The sequence below is a fragment of the Dendrobates tinctorius genome, unplaced genomic scaffold, assembly GCF_039654945.1.
Source record: "Dendrobates tinctorius isolate UK_male_01 unplaced genomic scaffold, ASM3965494v1 ptg000045l, whole genome shotgun sequence".
Lineage (NCBI taxonomy): Eukaryota > Metazoa > Chordata > Amphibia > Anura > Dendrobatidae > Dendrobates > Dendrobates tinctorius.
Genome location: NW_027361713.1, coordinates 20,240,110 through 20,260,709, shown reverse-complemented (window position 1 = coordinate 20,260,709; position 20,600 = coordinate 20,240,110).

Here is a 20,600-nt window from a genome sequence, read left to right as displayed (position 1 = left end):
AATTTTTGATGTTTTTCTACTCCTCTCATGAGCCCAAACAAGTCTCTAAAAGGATGAGTTTGCAACTACTTTACTTTTGGAGAAAAATCAAAACATTCATTATTCAATAGAGCCCAATAGCAAAAACCAGCGTTTTGAATGAAGAATCACATTTCTTGGTAGAATCATGCAGGATTGAAATTTTTGATGGTTTTTTACTCCTCTCAACAGCCCAAACAAGTTTCTAAAAGGATGAGTTTGCAACTACTTTACTTTTGGAGAAAATTCAAAACATTCATTATTCAATAGGGCCCAAACTATCAAAAACCAGCGGTTTCAATGAACACACATTTCTTGGTAGAATCATGCAGGACTGAAATTTTTGATGTTTTTCTACTCCTCTCATGAGCCCAAACAAGTCTCTAAAAGCATGAGTTTGCAACTACTTTACTTTTGGAGAAAATTCAAAACATTCATTATTCAATAGAGCCCAATAGCAAAAATCAGGTTTTGAATGAAGAATCACATTTCTTGGTAGAATCATGCAGGATTGAAATTTTTGATGGTTTTTTACTCCTCTCAACAGCCCAAACAAGTTTCTAAAAGGATGAGTTTGCAACTACTTTACTTTTGGAGAAAATTCAAAACATTCATTATTCAATAGGGCCCAAAATATCAAAAACAAGCGGTTTGAATGAACACACATTTCTTGGTAGAATCGTGCAGGACTGAAATTTTTGATATTTTTCTACTCCTCTCATGAGCCCAAACAAGTCTCTAAAAGGATGAGTTTGCAACTACTATACTTTTGGAGAAAATTCAAAACATTCATTATTCAATAGAGCCCAATAGCAAAAATCAGGTTTTGAATGAAGAATCACATTTCTTGGTAGAATCATGCAGGATTGAAATTTTTTTTGGTTTTTTACTCCACTCAACAGCCCAAACAAGTTTCTAAAAGGATGAGCTTGCAACTACTTTACTTTTGGAGAAAATTCAAAACATTCATTATTCAATAGGGTCCAAACTATCAAAAACCAGGGGTTTGAATGAACACACATTTCTTGGTAGAATCGTGCAGGACTGAAATTTTTGATGTTTTTCTACTCCTCTCATGAGCCCAAACAAGACTCTAAAAGGATGAGTTTGCAACTACTTTACTTTTGGAGAAAATTCAAAACATTCATTATTCAATAGAGCCGAATAGCAAAAATCAGGTTTTGAATGAAGAATCACATTTCTTGGTAGAATCATGCAGGATTGAAATTTTTGATGGTTTTTTACTCCTCTCAAAAGCTCAAACAAGTTTCTAAAAGGATGAGTTTGCAACTACTTTACTTTTGGAGAAAATTCAAAACATTCATTATTCAATAGGGCCCAAACTATCAAAAACCAGCGGTTTGAATGAACACTCAAATTTCTTGGTAGAATCGTGCAGGACTGAAATTTTTGATGTTTTTCTACTCCTCTCATGAGCCCAAACAAGACTCTAAAAGGATGAGTTTGCAACTACTTTACTTTTGGAGAAAATTCAAAACATTCATTATTCAATAGAGCCCAATAGCAAATACCAGCGTTTTGAATGAAGAATCACATTTCTTGGTAGAATCATGCAGGATTGAAATTTTTGATGGTTTTTTACTCCTCTCAACAGCCCAAACAAGTTTATAAAAGGATGAGTTTGCAACTACTTTACTTTTGGAGAAAATTCAAAACATTCATTATTCAATAGGGCCCAAAATATCAAAAACCAGAGGTTTGAATGAACACTCACATTTCTTGGTAGAATCGTGCAGGACTAAAATTTTTTATGTTTTTCTACTCCTCTCATGAGCCCAAACAAGACTCTAAAAGGATGAGTTTGCAACTACTTTACTTTTGGAGAAAATTCAAAACATTCATTATTCAATAGAGCCCAATAGCAAAAATCAGGTTTTGAATGAAGAATCACATTTCTTGGTAGAATCATGCAGGATTGAAATTTTTGATGGTTTTTTACTCCTCTCAACAGCCCAAACAAGTTTCTAAAAGGATGAGTTTGCAACTACTTTACTTTTGGAGAAAAGTCAAAACATTCATTATTCAATAGGGCCCAAACTATCAAAAACCAGCGGTTTAAATGAACACACATTTCTTGGTAGAATCATGCAGGACTGAAATTTTTGATGTTTTTCTACTCCTCTCATGAGCCCAAACAAGTCTCTAAAAGCATGAGTTTGCAACTACTTTACTTTTGGAGAAAATTCAAAACATTCATTATTCAATAGAGCCCAATAGCAAAAATCAGGTTTTGAATGAAGAATCACATTTCTTGGTAGAATCATGCAGGATTGAAATTTTTGATGGTTTTTTACTCCTCTCAACAGCCCAAACAAGTTTCTAAAAAGATGAGTTTGCAACTACTTTACTTTTGGAGAAAATTCAAAACATTCATTATTCAATAGGGCCCAAAATATCAAAAACCAGCGGTTTGAATGAACACACATTTCTTGGTAGAATCGTGCAGGACTGAAATTTTTGATGTTTTTCTACTCCTCTCATGAGCCCAAACAAGTCTCTAAAAGGATGAGTTTGCAACTACTTTACTGTTGGAGAAAATTCAAAACATTCATTATTCAATAGAGCCCAACAGCAAAAACCAGCGTTTTGAATGAAGAATCACATTTCTTGGTAGAATCATGCAGGATTGAAATTTTTGATGGTTTTTTACTCCTCTCAACAGCCCAAACAAGTTTCTAAAAGGATGAGTTTGCAACTACTTTACTTTTGGAGAAAATTCAAAACATTCATTATTCAATAGGGCCCAAACTATCAAAAACCAGCGGTTTCAATGAACACACATTTCTTGGTAGAATCATGCAGGACTGAAATTTTTGATGTTTTTCTACTCCTCTCATGAGCCCAAACAAGTCTCTAAAAGCATGAGTTTGCAACTACTTTACTTTTGGAGAAAATTCAAAACATTCATTATTCAATAGAGCCCAATAGCAAAAATCAGGTTTTGAATGAAGAATCACATTTCTTGGTAGAATCATGCAGGATTGAAATTTTTGATGGTTTTTTACTCCTCTCAACAGCCCAAACAAGTTTCTAAAAGGATGAGTTTGCAACTACTTTACTTTTGGAGAAAATTCAAAACATTCATTATTCAATAGGGCCCAAAATATCAAAAACCAGCGGTTTGAATGAACACTCACATTTCTTGGTAGAATCGTGCAGGACTGAAATTTTTAATGTTTTTCTACTCCTCTCATGAGCCCAAACAAGACTCTAAAAGGATGAGTTTGCAACTACTTTACTTTTGGAGAAAATTCAAAACATTCATTATTCAATAGGGCCCAAAATATCAAAAACCAGCGGTTTGAATGAACACACATTTCTTGGTAGAATCATGCAGGACTGAAATTTTTGATGTTTTTCTACTCCTCTCATGAGCCCAAACAAGTCTCTAAAAGGATGAGTTTGCAACTACTTTACTTTTGGAGAAAATTCAAAACATTCATTATTCAATAGGGCCCAAAATATCAAAAACCAGCGGTTTGAATGAACACACATTTCTTGGTAGAATCATGCAGGACTGAAATTTTTGATGTTTTTCTACTCCTCTCATGAGCCCAAACAAGTCTCTAAAAGCATGAGTTTGCAACTACTTTACTTTTGGAGAAAATTCAAAACATTCATTATTCAATAGAGCCCAATAGCAAAAATCAGGTTTTGAATGAAGAATCACATTTCTTGGTAGAATCATGCAGGATTGAAATTTTTGATGGTTTTTTACTCCTCTCAACAGCCCAAACAAGTTTCTAAAAGGATGAGCTTGCAACTACTTTACTTTTGGAGAAAATTCAAAACATTCATTATTCAATAGGGCCCAAAATATCAAAAACCAGCGGTTTGAAAAAACACACATTTCTTGGTAGAATCATGCAGGACTGAAATTTTTGATGTTTTTCTACTCCTCTCATGAGCCCAAACAAGTCTCTAAAAGGATGAGTTTGCAACTACTTTACTTTTGGAGAAAATTCAAAACATTCATTATTCAATAGAGCCCAATAGCAAAAACCAGTGTTTTGAATGAAGAATCACATTTCTTGGTAGAATCATGCAGGATTGAAATTTTTGATGGTTTTTTACTCCTCTCAACAGCCCAAACAAGTTTCTAAAAGGATGAGTTTGCAACTACTTTACTTTTGGAGAAAATTCAAAACATTCATTATTCAATAGGGCCCAAAATATCAAAAACCAGCGGTTTGAATGAACACACATTTCTTGGTAGAATCGTGCAGGACTGAAATTTTTAATGTTTTTCTACTCCTCTCGTGAGCCCAAACAAGTCTCTAAAAGGATGAGTTTGCAACTACTTTACTTTTGGAGAAAATTCAAAACATTCATTATTCAATAGAGCCCAACAGCAAAAACCAGCGTTTTGAATGAAGAATCACATTTCTTGGTAGAATCATGCAGGATTGAAATTTTTGATGGTTTTTTACTCCTCTCAACAGCCCAAACAAATTTCTAAAAGGATGTTTGCAACTACTTTACTTTTGGAGAAAATTCAAAACATTCATTATTCAATAGGGCCCAAACTATCAAAAACCAGCGGTTTCAATGAACACACATTTCTTGGTAGAATGATGCAGGACTGAAATTTTTGATGTTTTTTTACTCCTCTCATGAGCCCAAACAAGTCTCTAAAAGCATGAGTTTGCAACTACTTTACTTTTGGAGAAAATTCAAAACATTCATTATTCAAAGAGCCCAATAGCAAAAATCAGGTTTTGAATGAAGAATCACATTTCTTGGTAGAATCATGCAGGATTGAAATTTTTGATGGTTTTTTACTCCTCTCAACAGCCCAAACAAGTTTCTAAAAGGATGAGTTTGCAACTACTTTACTTTTGGAGAAAATTCAAAACATTCATTATTCAATAGGGCTCAAAATATCAAAAACCAGCGGTTTGAATGAACACACATTTCTTGGTAGAATCGTGCAGGACTGAAATTTTTGATGTTTTTCTACTCCTCTCATGAGCCCAAACAAGTCTCTTAAAGGATGAGTTTGCAACTACTTTACTTTTGGAGAAAATTCAAAACATTCATTATTCAATAGGGCCCAATAGCAAAAATCAGGTTTTGAATGAAGAATCACATTTCTTGGTAGAATCATGCAGGATTGAAATTTTTGATGGTTTTTTACTCCTCTCAACAGCCCAAACAAGTTTCTAAAAGGATGAGTTTGCAACTACTTTACTTTTGGAGAAAATTCAAAACATTCATTATTCAATAGGGCCCAAAATATCAAAAACCAGCGGTTTGAATGAACACTCACATTTCTTGGTAGAATCGTGCAGGACTGAAATTTTTAATGTTTTTCTACTCCTCTCATGAGCCCAAACAAGACTCTAAAAGGATGAGTTTGCAACTACTTTACTTTTGGAGAAAATTCAAAACATTCATTATTCAATAGGGCCCAAAATATCAAAAACCAGCGGTTTGAATGAACACACATTTCTTGGTAGAATCATGCAGGACTGAAATTTTTGATGTTTTTCTACTCCTCTCATGAGCCCAAACAAGTCTCTAAAAGGATGAGTTTGCAACTACTTTACTTTTGGAGAAAATTCAAAACATTCATTATTCAATAGGGCCCAAAATATCAAAAACCAGCAGTTTGAATGAACACACATTTCTTGGTAGAATCATGCAGGACTGAAATTTTTGATGTTTTTCTACTCCTCTCATGAGCCCAAACAAGTCTCTAAAAGCATGAGTTTGCAACTACTTTACTTTTGGAGAAAATTCAAAACATTCATTATTCAATAGAGCCCAATAGCAAAAATCAGGTTTTGAATGAAGAATCACATTTCTTGGTAGAATCATGCAGGATTGAATTTTTTGATGGTTTTTTACTCCTCTCAACAGCCCAAACAAGTTTCTAAAAGGATGAGCTTGCAACTACTTTACTTTTGGAGAAAATTCAAAACATTCATTATTCAATAGGGCCCAAAATATCAAAAACCAGCGGTTTGAAAAAACACACATTTCTTGGTAGAATCATGCAGGACTGAAATTTTTGATGTTTTTCTACTCCTCTCATGAGCCCAAACAAGTCTCTAAAAGGATGAGTTTGCAACTACTTTTCTTTTGGAGAAAATTCAAAACATTCATTATTCAATAGAGCCCAATAGCAAAAACCAGCGTTTTGAATGAAGAATCACATTTCTTGGTAGAATCATGCAGGATTGAAATTTTTGATGGTTTTTTACTCCTCTCAACAGCCCAAACAAGTTTCTAAAAGGATGAGTTTGCAACTACTTTACTTTTGGAGAAAATTCAAAACATTCATTATTCAATAGGGCCCAAAATATCAAAAACCAGCGGTTTGAATGAACACACATTTCTTGGTAGAATCGTGCAGGACTGAAATTTTTAATGTTTTTCTACTCCTCTCGTGAGCCCAAACAAGTCTCTAAAAGGATGAGTTTGCAACTACTTTACTTTTGGAGAAAATTCAAAACATTCATTATTCAATAGAGCCCAACAGCAAAAACCAGCGTTTTGAATGAAGAATCACATTTCTTGGTAGAATCATGCAGGATTGAAATTTTTGATGGTTTTTTACTCCTCTCAACAGCCCAAACAAATTTCTAAAAGGATGTTTGCAACTACTTTACTTTTGGAGAAAATTCAAAACATTCATTATTCAATAGGGCCCAAACTATCAAAAACCAGCGGTTTCAATGAACACACATTTCTTGGTAGAATGATGCAGGACTGAAATTTTTGATGTTTTTTTACTCCTCTCATGAGCCCAAACAAGTCTCTAAAAGCATGAGTTTGCAACTACTTTACTTTTGGAGAAAATTCAAAACATTCATTATTCAAAGAGCCCAATAGCAAAAATCAGGTTTTGAATGAAGAATCACATTTCTTGGTAGAATCATGCAGGATTGAAATTTTTGATGGTTTTTTACTCCTCTCAACAGCCCAAACAAGTTTCTAAAAGGATGAGTTTGCAACTACTTTACTTTTGGAGAAAATTCAAAACATTCATTATTCAATAGGGCTCAAAATATCAAAAACCAGCGGTTTGAATGAACACACATTTCTTGGTAGAATCGTGCAGGACTGAAATTTTTGATGTTTTTCGACTCCTCTCATGAGCCCAAACAAGTCTCTTAAAGGATGAGTTTGCAACTACTTTACTTTTGGAGAAAATTCAAAACATTCATTATTCAATAGGGCCCAATAGCAAAAATCAGGTTTTGAATGAAGAATCACATTTCTTGGTAGAATCATGCAGGATTGAAATTTTTGATGGTTTTTTACTCCTCTCAACAGCCCAAACAAGTTTCTAAAAGGATGAGTTTGCAACTACTTTACTTTTGGAGAAAATTCAAAACATTCATTATTCAATAGGGCCCAAACTATCAAAAACAAGCGGTTTGAATGAAAACACATTTCTTGGTAGAATAATGCAGGACTGAAATTTTTGATGTTTTTCTACTCCGCTCATGAGCCCAAACAAGTCTCTAAAAGCATGAGTTTGCAACTACTTTACTTTTGGAGAAAATTCAAAACATTCATTATTCAATAGGGCCCAAAATATCAAAAACCAGTGGTTTGAATGAACACACATTTCTTGGTAGAATCATGCAGGACTGAAATTTTTGATGTTTTTCTACTCCTCTCATGAGCCCAAACAAGTCTCTAAAAGCATGAGTTTGCAACTACTTTACTTTTGGAGAAAATTCAAAACATTCATTATTCAATAGAGCCCAATAGCAAAAATCAGGTTTTGAATGAAGAATCACATTTCTTGGTATAATCATGCAGGATTGAAATTTTTGATGGTTTTTTACTCCTCTCAACAGCCCAAACAAGTTTCTAAAAGGATGAGTTTGCAACTACTTTACTATTGGAGAAAATTCAAAACATTCATTATTCAATAGGGCCCAAAATATAAAAAACCAGCGGTTTGAATGAACACACATTTCTTGGTAGAATCATGCAGGACTGAAATTTTTGATGTTTTTCTACTTCTCTCATGAGCCCAAACAAGTCTCTAAAAGGATGAGTTTGCAACTACTTTACTTTTGGAGAAAATTCAAAACATTCATTATTCAATAGAGCCCAATAGCAAAAAACAGCGTTTTGAATGAAGAATCACATTTCTTGGTAGAATCATGCAGGATTGAAATTTTTGATGGTTTTTTACTCCTCTCAACAGCCCAAACAAGTTTCTAAAAGGATGAGTTTGCAACTACTTTACTTTTGGAGAAAATTCAAAACATTCATTATTCAATAGGTCCCAAACTATCAAAAACCAGCGGTTTCAATGAACACACATTTCTTGGTAGAATAATGCAGGACTGAAATTTTTGATGTTTTTCTACTCCTCTCATGAGCCCAAACAAGTCTCTAAAAGCATGAGTTTGCAACTACTTTAATTTTGGAGAAAATTCAAAACATTCATTATTCAATAGGGCCCAAAATATCAAAAACCAGTGGTTTGAATGAACACACATTTCTTGGTAGAATCATGCAGGACTGAAATTTTTGATGTTTTTCTACTCCTCTCATGAGCTCAAACAAGTCTCTAAAAGCATGAGTTTGCAACTACTTTACTTTTGGAGAAAATTCAAAACATTCATTATTCAATAGAGCCCAATAGCAAATACCAGCGTTTTGAATGAAGAATCACATTTCTTGGTAGAATCATGCAGGATTGAAATTTTTGATGGTTTTTTACTCCTCTCAACAGCCCAAACAAGTTTATAAAAGGATGAGTTTGCAACTACTTTACTTTTGGAGAAAATTCAAAACATTCATTATTCAATAGGGCCCAAAATATCAAAAACCAGCGGTTTGAATGAACACTCACATTTCTTGGTAGAATCGTGCAGGACTGAAATTTTTGATGTTTTTCTACTCCTCTCATGAGCCCAAACAAGACTCTAAAAGGATGAGTTTGCAACTACTTTACTTTTGGAGAAAATTCAAAACATTCATTATTCAATAGAGCCCAATAGCAAATACCAGCGTTTTGAATGAAGAATCACATTTCTTGGTAGAATCATGCAGGATTGAAATTTTTGATGGTTTTTTACTCCTCTCAACAGCCCAAACAAGTTTATAAAAGGATGAGTTTGCAACTACTTTACTTTTGGAGAAAATTCAAAACATTCATTATTCAATAGGGCCCAAAATATCAAAAACCAGCGGTTTGAATGAACACACATTTCTTGGTAGAATCGTGCAGGACTGAAATTTTTGATGTTTTTCTACTCCTCTCATGAGCCTAAACAAGTCTCTAAAAGGATGAATTTGCAACTACTTTACTTTTGGAGAAAATTCAAAACATTCATTATTCAATAGAACCCAATAGCAAAAATCAGGTTTTGAATGAAGAATCACATTTCTTGGTAGAATCATGCAGGATTGAAATTTTTGATGGTTTTTTACTCCTCTCAACAGCCCAAACAAGTTTCTAAAAGGATGAGTTTGCAACTACTTTACTTTTGGAGAAAATTCAAAACATTCATTATTCAATAGGGCCCAAAATATCAAAAACCAGCGGTTTGAATGAACACTCACATTTCTCGGTAGAATCGTGCAGGACTGAAATTTTTTATGTTTTTCTACTCCTCTCATGAGCCCAAACAAGACTCTAAAAGGATGAGTTTGCAACTACTTTACTTTTGGAGAAAATTCAAAACATTTATTATTCAATAGAGCCCAATAGCAAAAACCAGCGTTTTGAATGAAGAATCACATTTCTTGGTAGAATCATGCAGGATTGAAATTTTTGATGTTTTTTTACTCCTCTCAACAGCCCAAACAAGTTTCTAAAAGGATGAGTTTGCAACTACTTTATTTTTGGAGAAAAGTCAAAACATTCATTATTCAATAGGGCCCAAACTATCAAAAACCAGCGGTTTAAATGAACACACATTTCTTGGTAGAATCATGCAGGACTGAAATTTTTGATGTTTTTCTACTCCTCTCATGAGCCCAAACAAGTCTCTAAAAGCATGAGTTTGCAACTACTTTACTTTTGGAGAAAATTCAAAACATTCATTATTCAATAGAGCCCAATAGCAAAAATCAGGTTTTGAATGAAGAATCACATTTCTTGGTAGAATCATGCAGGATTGAAATTTTTGATGGTTTTTTACTCCTCTCAACAGCCCAAACAAGTTTCTAAAAGGATGAGTTTGCAACTACTTTACTTTTGGAGAAAATTCAAAACATTCATTATTCAATAGGGCCCAAAATATCAAAAACCAGCGGTTTGAATGAACACACATTTCTTGGTAGAATCGTGCAGGACTGAAATTTTTGATGTTTTTCTACTCCTCTCATGAGCCCAAACAAGTCTCTAAAAGGATGAGTTTGCAACTACTTTACTGTTGGAGAAAATTCAAAACATTCATTATTCAATAGAGCCCAAAAGCAAAAACCAGCGTTTTGAATGAAGAATCACATTTCTTGGTAGAATCATGCAGGATTGAAATTTTTGATGGTTTTTTACTCCTCTCAACAGCCCAAACAAGTTTCTAAAAGGATGAGTTTGCAACTACTTTACTTTTGGAGAAAATTCAAAACATTCATTATTCAATAGGGCCCAAACTATCAAAAACCAGCGGTTTCAATGAACACACATTTCTTGGTAGAATCATGCAGGACTGAAATTTTTGATGTTTTTCTACTCCTCTCATGAGCCCAAACAAGTCTCTAAAAGCATGAGTTTGCAACTACTTTACTTTTGGAGAAAATTCAAAACATTCATTATTCAATAGAGCCCAATAGCAAAAATTAGGTTTTGAATGAAGAATCACATTTCTTGGTAGAATCATGCAGGATTGAAATTTTTGATGGTTTTTTACTCCTCTCAACAGCCCAAACAAGTTTCTAAAAGAATGAGTTTGCAACTACTTTACTTTTGGAGAAAATTCAAAACATTCATTATTCAATAGGGCCCAAACTATCAAAAACCAGCGGTTTGAATGAACACACATTTCTTGGTAGAATCATGCAGGACTGAAATTTTTGATATTTTTCTACTCCTCTCATGAGCCCAAACAAGTCTCTAAAAGGATGAGTTTGCAACTACTTTAATTTGGAGAAAATTCAAAACATTCATTATTCAATAGAGCCCAATAGCAAAAACCAGCGTTTTGAATGAAGAATCACATTTCTTGGTAGAATCATGCAGGATTGAAATTTTTGATGTTTTTTTACTCCTCTCAACAGCCCAAACAAGTTTCTAAAAGGATGAGTTTGCAACTACTTTACTTTTGGACAAAATTCAAAACATTCATTATTCAATAGGGCCCAAAATATCAAAAACCAGCGGTTTGAATGAACACACATTTCTTGGTAGAATCGTGCAGGACTGAAATTTTTGATGTTTTTCTACTCCTCTCATGAGCCCAAACAAGTCTCTAAAAGGATGAGTTTGCAACTACTTTACTTTTGGAGAAAATTCAAAACATTCATTATTCAATAGAGCCCAATAGCAAAAACCAGCATTTTGAATATAGTATCACATTTCTTGGTAGAATCATGCAGGATTGAAATTTTTGATGGTTTTTTACTCCTCTCAACAGCCCAAACAAGTTTCTAAAAGGATGAGTTTGCAACTACTTTACTTTTGGAGAAAATTCAAAACATTCATTATTCAATATGGCCCAAAATATCAAAAACCAGCGGTTTGAATGAACACACATTTCTTGGTAGAATCGTGCAGGACTGAAATTTTTGATGTTTTTCTACTCCTCTCATGAGCCCAAACAAGTCTCTAAAAGGATGAGTTTGCAACTACTTTACTTTTGGAGAAAAATCAAAACATTCATTATTCAATAGAGCCCAATAGCAAAAACCAGCGTTTTGAATGAAGAATCACATTTCTTGGTAGAATCATGCAGGATTGAAATTTTTGATGGTTTTTTACTCCTCTCAACAGCCCAAACAAGTTTCTAAAAGGATGAGTTTGCAACTACTTTACTTTTGGAGAAAATTCAAAACATTCATTATTCAATAGGGCCCAAACTATCAAAAACCAGCGGTTTCAATGAACACACATTTCTTGGTAGAATCATGCAGGACTGAAATTTTTGATATTTTTCTACTCCTCTCATGAGCCCAAACAAGTCTCTAAAAGGATGAGTTTGCAACTACTATACTTTTGGAGAAAATTCAAAACATTCATTATTCAATAGAGCCCAATAGCAAAAATCAGGTTTTGAATGAAGAATCACATTTCTTGGTAGAATCATGCAGGATTGAAATTTTTTTTTGTTTTTTACTCCACTCAACAGCCCAAACAAGTTTCTAAAAGGATGAGCTTGCAACTACTTTACTTTTGGAGAAAATTCAAAACATTCATTATTCAATAGGGCCCAAACTATCAAAAACCAGGGGTTTGAATGAACACACATTTCTTGGTAGAATCGTGCAGGACTGAAATTTTTGATGTTTTTCTACTCCTCTCATGAGCCCAAACAAGACTCTAAAAGGATGAGTTTGCAACTACTTTACTTTTGGAGAAAATTCAAAACATTCATTATTCAATAGAGCCGAATAGCAAAAATCAGGTTTTGAATGAAGAATCACATTTCTTTGTAGAATCATGCAGGATTGAAATTTTTGATGGTTTTATACTCCTCTCAAAAGCTCAAACAAGTTTCTAAAAGGATGAGTTTGCAACTACTTTACTTTTGGAGAAAATTCAAAACATTCATTATTCAATAGGGCCCAAACTATCAAAAACCAGCGGTTTGAATGAACACTCAAATTTCTTGGTAGAATCGTGCAGGACTGAAATTTTTGATGTTTTTCTACTCCTCTCATGAGCCCAAACAAGACTCTAAAAGGATGAGTTTGCAACTACTTTACTTTTGGAGAAAATTCAAAACATTCATTATTCAATAGAGCCCAATAGCAAATACCAGCGTTTTGAATGAAGAATCACATTTCTTGGTAGAATCATGCAGGATTGAAATTTTTGATGGTTTTTTACTCCTCTCAACAGCCCAAACAAGTTTCTAAAAGGATGAGTTTGCAACTACTTTACTTTTGGAGAAAATTCAAAACATTCATTATTCAATAGGGCCCAAAATATCAAAAACCAGCGGTTTGAATGAACACTCACATTTCTTGGTAGAATCGTGCAGGACTGAAATTTTTAATGTTTTTCTACTCCTCTCATGAGCCCAAACAAGACTCTAAAAGGATAAGTTTGCAACTACTTTACTTTTGGAGAAAATTCAAAACATTCATTATTCAATAGGGCCCAAAATATCAAAAACCAGCGGTTTGAATGAACACACATTTCTTGGTAGAATCATGCAGGACTGAAATTTTTGATGTTTTTCTACTCCTCTCATGAGCCCAAACAAGTCTCTAAAAGGATGAGTTTGCAACTACTTTACTTTTGGAGAAAATTCAAAACATTCATTATTCAATAGGGCCCAAAATATCAAAAACCAGCGGTTTGAATGAACACACATTTCTTGGTAGAATCATGCAGGACTGAAATTTTTGATGTTTTTCTACTCCTCTCATGAGCCCAAACAAGTCTCTAAAAGCATGAGTTTGCAACTACTTTACTTTTGGAGAAAATTCAAAACATTCATTATTCAATAGAGCCCAATAGCAAAAATCAGGTTTTGAATGAAGAATCACATTTCTTGGTAGAATCATGCAGGATTGAAATTTTTGATAGTTTTTTACTCCTCTCAACAGCCCAAACAAGTTTCTAAAAGGATGAGTTTGCAACTACTTTACTTTTGGAGAAAATTCAAAACATTCATTATTCAATAGGGCCCAAAATATCAAAAACCAGCGGTTTGAAAAAACACACATTTCTTGGTAGAATCATGCAGGACTGAAATTTTTGATGTTTTTCTACTCCTCTCATGAGCCCAAACAAGTCTCTAAAAGGATGAGTTTGCAACTACTTTACTTTTGGAGAAAATTCAAAACATTCATTATTCAATAGAGCCCAATAGCAAAAACCAGCGTTTTGAATGAAGAATCACATTTCTTGGTAGAATCATGCAGGATTGAAATTTTTGATGGTTTTTTACTCCTCTCAACAGCCCAAACAAGTTTCTAAAAGGATGAGTTTGCAACTACTTTACTTTTGGAGAAAATTCAAAACATTCATTATTCAATAGGGCCCAAACTATCAAAAACCAGCGGTTTGAATGAACACACATTTTCTTGGTAGAATCATGCAGGACTGAAATTTTTGATGTTTTTCTACTCCTCTCATGAGCCCAAACAAGTCTCTAAAAGGATGAGTTTGCAACTACTTTACTTTTGGAGAAAATTCAAAACATTCATTATTCAATAGAGCCCAATAGCAAAAACCAGCGTTTTGAATGAAGAATCACATTTCTTGGTAGAATCATGCAGGATTGAAATTTTTGATGGTTTTTTACTCCTCTCAACAGCCCAAACAAGTCTCTAAAAGGATGAGTTTGCAACTACTTTACTTTTGGAGAAAATTCAAAACATTCATTATTCAATAGGGCCCAAAATATCAAAAACCAGCGGTTTGAATGAACACACATTTCTTGGTAGAATCGTGCAGGACTGAAATTTTTAATGTTTTTCTACTCCTCTCGTGAGCCCAAACAAGTCTCTAAAAGGATGAGTTTGCAACTACTTTACTTTTGGAGAAAATTCAAAACATTCATTATTCAATAGAGCCCAACAGCAAAAACCAGCGTTTTGAATGAAGAATCACATTTCTTGGTAGAATCATGCAGGATTGAAATTTTTGATGGTTTTTTACTCCTCTCAACAGCCCAAACAAGTTTCTAAAAGGATGTTTGCAACTACTTTACTTTTGGAGAAAATTCAAAACATTCATTATTCAATAGGGCCCAAACTATCAAAAACCAGCGGTTTCAATGAACACACATTTCTTGGTAGAATCATGCAGGACTGAAATTTTTGATGGTTTTTTACTCCTCTCAACAGCCCAAACAAGTTTCTAAAAGGATGAGTTTGCAACTACTTTACTTTTGGAGAAAATTCAAAACATTCATTATTCAGTAGGGCCCAAAATATCAAAAACCAGCGGTTTGAATGAACACACATTTCTTGGTAGAATTGTGCAGGACTGAAATTTTTGATGTTTTTCTTCTCCTCTCATGAGCCTAAACAAGTCTCTAAAAGGATGAATTTGCAGCTACTTTACTTTTGGAGAAAATTCAAAACATTCATTATTCAATAGAACCCAATAGCAAAAATCAGGTTTTGAATGAAGAATCACATTTCTTGGTAGAATCATGCAGGATTGAAATTTTTGATGGTTTTTTACTCCTCTCAACAGCCCAAACAAGTTTCTAAAAGGATGAGTTTGCAACTACTTTACTTTTGGAGAAAATTCAAAACATTCATTATTCAATAGGGCCCAAAATATCAAAAACCAGCGGTTTGAATGAACACTCACATTTCTTGGTAGAATCGTGCAGGACTGAAATTTTTTATGTTTTTCTACTCCTCTCATGAGCCCAAACAAGACTCTAAAAGGATGAGTTTGCAACTACTTTACTTTTGGAGAAAATTCAAAACATTTATTATTCAATAGAGCCCAATAGCAAAAACCAGCGTTTTGAATGAAGAATCACATTTCTTGGTAGAATCATGCAGGATTGAAATTTTTGATGGTTTTTTACTCCTCTCAACAGCCCAAACAAGTTTCTAAAAGGATGAGTTTGCAACTACTTTACTTTTGGAGAAAAGTCAAAACATTCATTATTCAATAGGGCCCAAACTATCAAAAACCAGCGGTTTAAATGAACACACATTTCTTGGTAGAATCAGGCAGGACTGAAATTTTTGATGTTTTTCTACTCCTCTCATGAGCCCAAACAAGTCTCTAAAAGCATGAGTTTGCAACTACTTTACTTTTGGAGAAAATTCAAAACATTCATTATTCAATAGAGCCCAATAGCAAAAATCAGGTTTTGAATGAAGAATCACATTTCTTGGTAGAATCATGCAGGATTGAAATTTTTGATGGTTTTTTACTCCTCTCAACAGCCCAAACAAGTTTCTAAAAGGATGAGTTTGCAACTACTTTACTTTTGGAGAAAATTCAAAACATTCATTATTCAATAGGGCCCAAAATATCAAAAACCAGCGGTTTGAATGAACACACATTTCTTGGTAGAATCGTGCAGGACTGAAATTTTTGATGTTTTTCTACTCCTCTCATGAGCCCAAACAAGTCTCTAAAAGGATGAGTTTGCAACTGCTTTACTGTTGGAGAAAATTCAAAACATTCATTATTCAATAGAGCCCAACAGCAAAAACCAGCGTTTTGAATGAAGAATCACATTTCTTGGTAGAATCATGCAGGATTGAAATTTTTGATGGTTTTTTACTCCTCCCAACAGCCCAAACAAGTTTCTAAAAGGATGAGTTTGCAACTACTTTACTTTTGGAGAAAATTCAAAACATTCATTATTCAATAGGGCCCAAACTATCAAAAACCAGCGGTTTCAATGAACACACATTTCTTGGTAGAATCATGCAGGACTGAAATTTTTGATGTTTTTCTACTCCTCTCATGAGCCCAAACAAGTCTCTAAAAGCATGAGTTTGCAACTACTTTACTTTTGGAGAAAATTCAAAACATTCATTATTCAATAGAGCCCAATAGCAAAAATCAGGTTTTGAATGAAGAATCACATTTCTTGGTAGAATCATGCAGGATTGAAATTTTTGATGGTTTTTTACTCCTCTCAACAGCCCAAACAAGTTTCTAAAAGGATGAGTTTGCAACTACTTTACTTTTGGAGAAAATTCAAAACATTCATTATTCAATAGGGCCCAAAATATCAAAAACCAGCGGTTTGAATGAACACTCACATTTCTTGGTAGAATCGTGCAGGACTGAAATTTTTAATGTTTTTCTACTCCTCTCATGAGCCCAAACAAGACTCTAAAAGGATGAGTTTGCAACTACTTTACTTTTGGAGAAAATTCAAAACATTCATTATTCAATAGGGCCCAAAATATCAAAAACCAGCGGTTTGAATGAACACACATTTCTTGGTAGAATCATGCAGGACTGAAATTTTTGATGTTTTTCTACTCCTCTCATGAGCCCAAACAAGTCTCTAAAAGGATGAGTTTGCAACTACTTTACTTTTGGAGAAAATTCAAAACATTCATTATTCAATAGGGCCCAAAATATCAAAAACCAGCGGTTTGAATGAACACACATTTCTTGGTAGAATCGTGCAGGACTGAAATTTTTAATGTTTTTCTACTCCTCTCGTGAGCCCAAACAAGTCTCTAAAAGGATGAGTTTGCAACTACTTTACTTTTGGAGAAAATTCAAAACATTCATTATTCAATAGAGCCCAACAGCAAAAACCAGCGTTTTGAATGAAGAATCACATTTCTTGGTAGAATCATGCAGGATTGAAATTTTTGATGGTTTTTTACTCCTCTCAACAGCCCAAACAAGTTTCTAAAAGGATGTTTGCAACTACTTTACTTTTGGAGAAAATTCAAAACATTCATTATTCAATAGGGCCCAAACTATCAAAAACCAGCGGTTTCAATGAACACACATTTCTTGGTAGAATCATGCAGGACTGAAATTTTTGATGGTTTTTTACTCCTCTCAACAGCCCAAACAAGTTTCTAAAAGGATGAGTTTGCAACTACTTTACTTTTGGAGAAAATTCAAAACATTCATTATTCAATAGGGCCCAAAATATCAAAAACCAGCGGTTTGAATGAACACTCACATTTCTTGGTAGAATTGTGCAGGACTGAAATTTTTGATGTTTTTCTACTCCTCTCATGAGCCCAAACAAGACTCTAAAAGGATGAGTTTGCAACTACTTTACTTTTGGAGAAAATTCAAAACATTTATTATTCAATAGAGCCCAATAGCAAAAACCAGATTTTTGAATGAAGAATCACATTTCTTGGTAGAATCATGCAGGATTGACATTTTTGATGGTTTTTTACTCCTCTCAACAGCCCAAACAAGTTTCTAAAAGGATGAGTTTGCAACTACTTTACTTTTGGAGAAAAGTCAAAACATTCATTATTCAATAGGGCCCAAACTATCAAAAACCAGCGGTTTGAATGAACACAAATTTCTTGGTAGAATCATGCAGGACTGAAATTTTTGATATTTTTCTACTCCTCTCATGAGCCCAAACAAGTCTCTAAAAGGATGAGTTTGCAACTACTTTACTTTTGGAGAAAATTCAAAACATTCATTATTCAATAGAGCCCAATAGCAAAAACCAGCGTTTTGAATGAAGAATCACATTTCTTGGTAGAATCATGCAGGATTGAAATTTTTGATGTTTTTTTACTCCTCTCAACAGCCCAAACAAGTTTCTATAAGGATGAGTTTGCAACTACTTTACTTTTGGAGAAAATTCAAAACATTCATTATTCAATAGGGCCCAAAATATCAAAAACCAGCGGTTTGAATGAACACACATTTCTTGGTAGAATCGTGCAGGACTGAAATTTTTGATGTTTTTCTACTCCTCTCATGAGCCCAAACAAGTCTCTAAAAGGATGAGTTTGCAACTAATTTACTTTTGGAGAAAATTCAAAACATTCATTATTCAATAGAGCCCAATAGCAAAAATCAGGTTTTGAATGAAGAATCACATTTCTTGGTAGAATCATGCAGGATTGAAATTTTTGATGGTTTTTTACTCCTCTCAACAGCCCAAATAAGTTTCTAAAAGGATGAGTTTGCAACTACTTTACTTTTGGAGAAAATTCAAAACATTCATTATTCAATAGGGCCCAAAATATCAAAAACAAGCGGTTTGAATGAACACACATTTCTTGGTAGAATCGTGCAGGACTGAAATTTTTGATATTTTTCTACTCCTCTCATGAGCCCAAACAAGTCTCTAAAAGGATGAGTTTGCAACTACTTTACTTTTGGAGAAAATTCAAAACATTCACTATTCAATAGAGCCCAATAGCAAAAATCAGGTTTTGAATGAAGAATCACATTTCTTGGTAGAATCATGCAGGATTGAAATTTTTGATGGTTTTTTACTCCTCTCAACAGCCCAAACAAGTTTCTAAAAGGATGAGTTTGCAACTACTTTACTTTTGGAGAAAAGTCAAAACATTCATTATTCAATAGGGCCCAAACTATCAAAAACCAGCGGTTTAAATGAACACACATTTCTTGGTAGAATCATGCAGGACTGAAATTTTTGATGTTTTTCTACTCCTCTCATGAGCCCAAACAAGTCTCTAAAAGCATGAGTTTGCAACTACTTTACTTTTGGAGAAAATTCAAAACATTCATTATTCAATAGAGCCCAATAGCAAAAATCAGGTTTTGAATGAAGAATCACATTTCTTGGTAGAATCATGCAGGATTGAAATTTTTGATGGTTTTTTACTCCTCTCAACAGCCCAAACAAGTTTCTAAAAGGATGAGTTTGCAACTACTTTACTTTTGGAGAAAATTCAAAACATTCATTATTCAGTAGGGCCCAAAATATCAAAAACCAGCGGTTTGAATGAACACTCACATTTCTTGGTAGAATCGTGCAGGACTGAAATTTTTGATGTTTTTCTACTCCTCTCATGAGCCCAAACAAGACTCTAAAAGGATGAGTTTGCAACTACTTTACTTTTGGAGAAAATTCAAAACATTTATTATTCAATAGAGCCCAATAGCAAAAACCAGCGTTTTGAATGAAGAATCACATTTCTTGGTAGAATCATGCAGGATTGAAATTTTTGATGGTTTTTTTACTCCTCTCAACAGCCCAAACAAGTTTCTAAAAGGATGAGTTTGCAACTACTTTACTTTTGGAGAAAAGTCAAAACATTCATTATTCAATAGGGCCCAAAATATCAAAAACCAGCGGTTTGAATGAACACTCACATTTCTTGGTAGAATCGTGCAGGACTGAAATTTTTGATGTTTTTCTACTCCTCTCATGAGCCCAAACAAGACTCTAAAAGGATGAGTTTGCAACTACTTTACTTTTGGAGAAAATTCAAAACATTTATTATTCAATAGAGCCCAATAGCAAAAACCAGCGTTTTGAATGAAGAATCACATTTCTTGGTAGAATCATGCAGGATTGAAATTTTTGATGGTTTTTTACTCCTCTCAACAGCCCAAACAAGTTTCTAAAAGGATGACTTTGCAACTACTTTACTTTTGGAGAAAAGTCAAAACATTCATTATTCAATAGGGCCCAAACTATCAAAAACCAGCGGTTTAAAAGAACACACATTTCTTGGTAGAATCATGCAGGACTGAAATTTTTGATGTTTTTCTACTCCTCTCATGAGCCCAAACAAGTCTCTAAAAGCATGAGTTTGCAACTACTTTACTTTTGGAGAAAATTCAAAACATTCATTATTCAATAGAGCCCAATAGCAAAAATCAGGTTTTGAATGAAGAATCACATTTCTTGGTAGAATCATGCAGGATTGAAATTTTTGATGGTTTTTTACTCCTCTCAACAGCCCAAACAAGTTTCTAAAAGGATGAGTTTGCAACTACTTTACTTTTGGAGAAAATTCAAAACATTCATTATTCAATAGGGCACAAAATATCAAAAACCAGCGGTTTG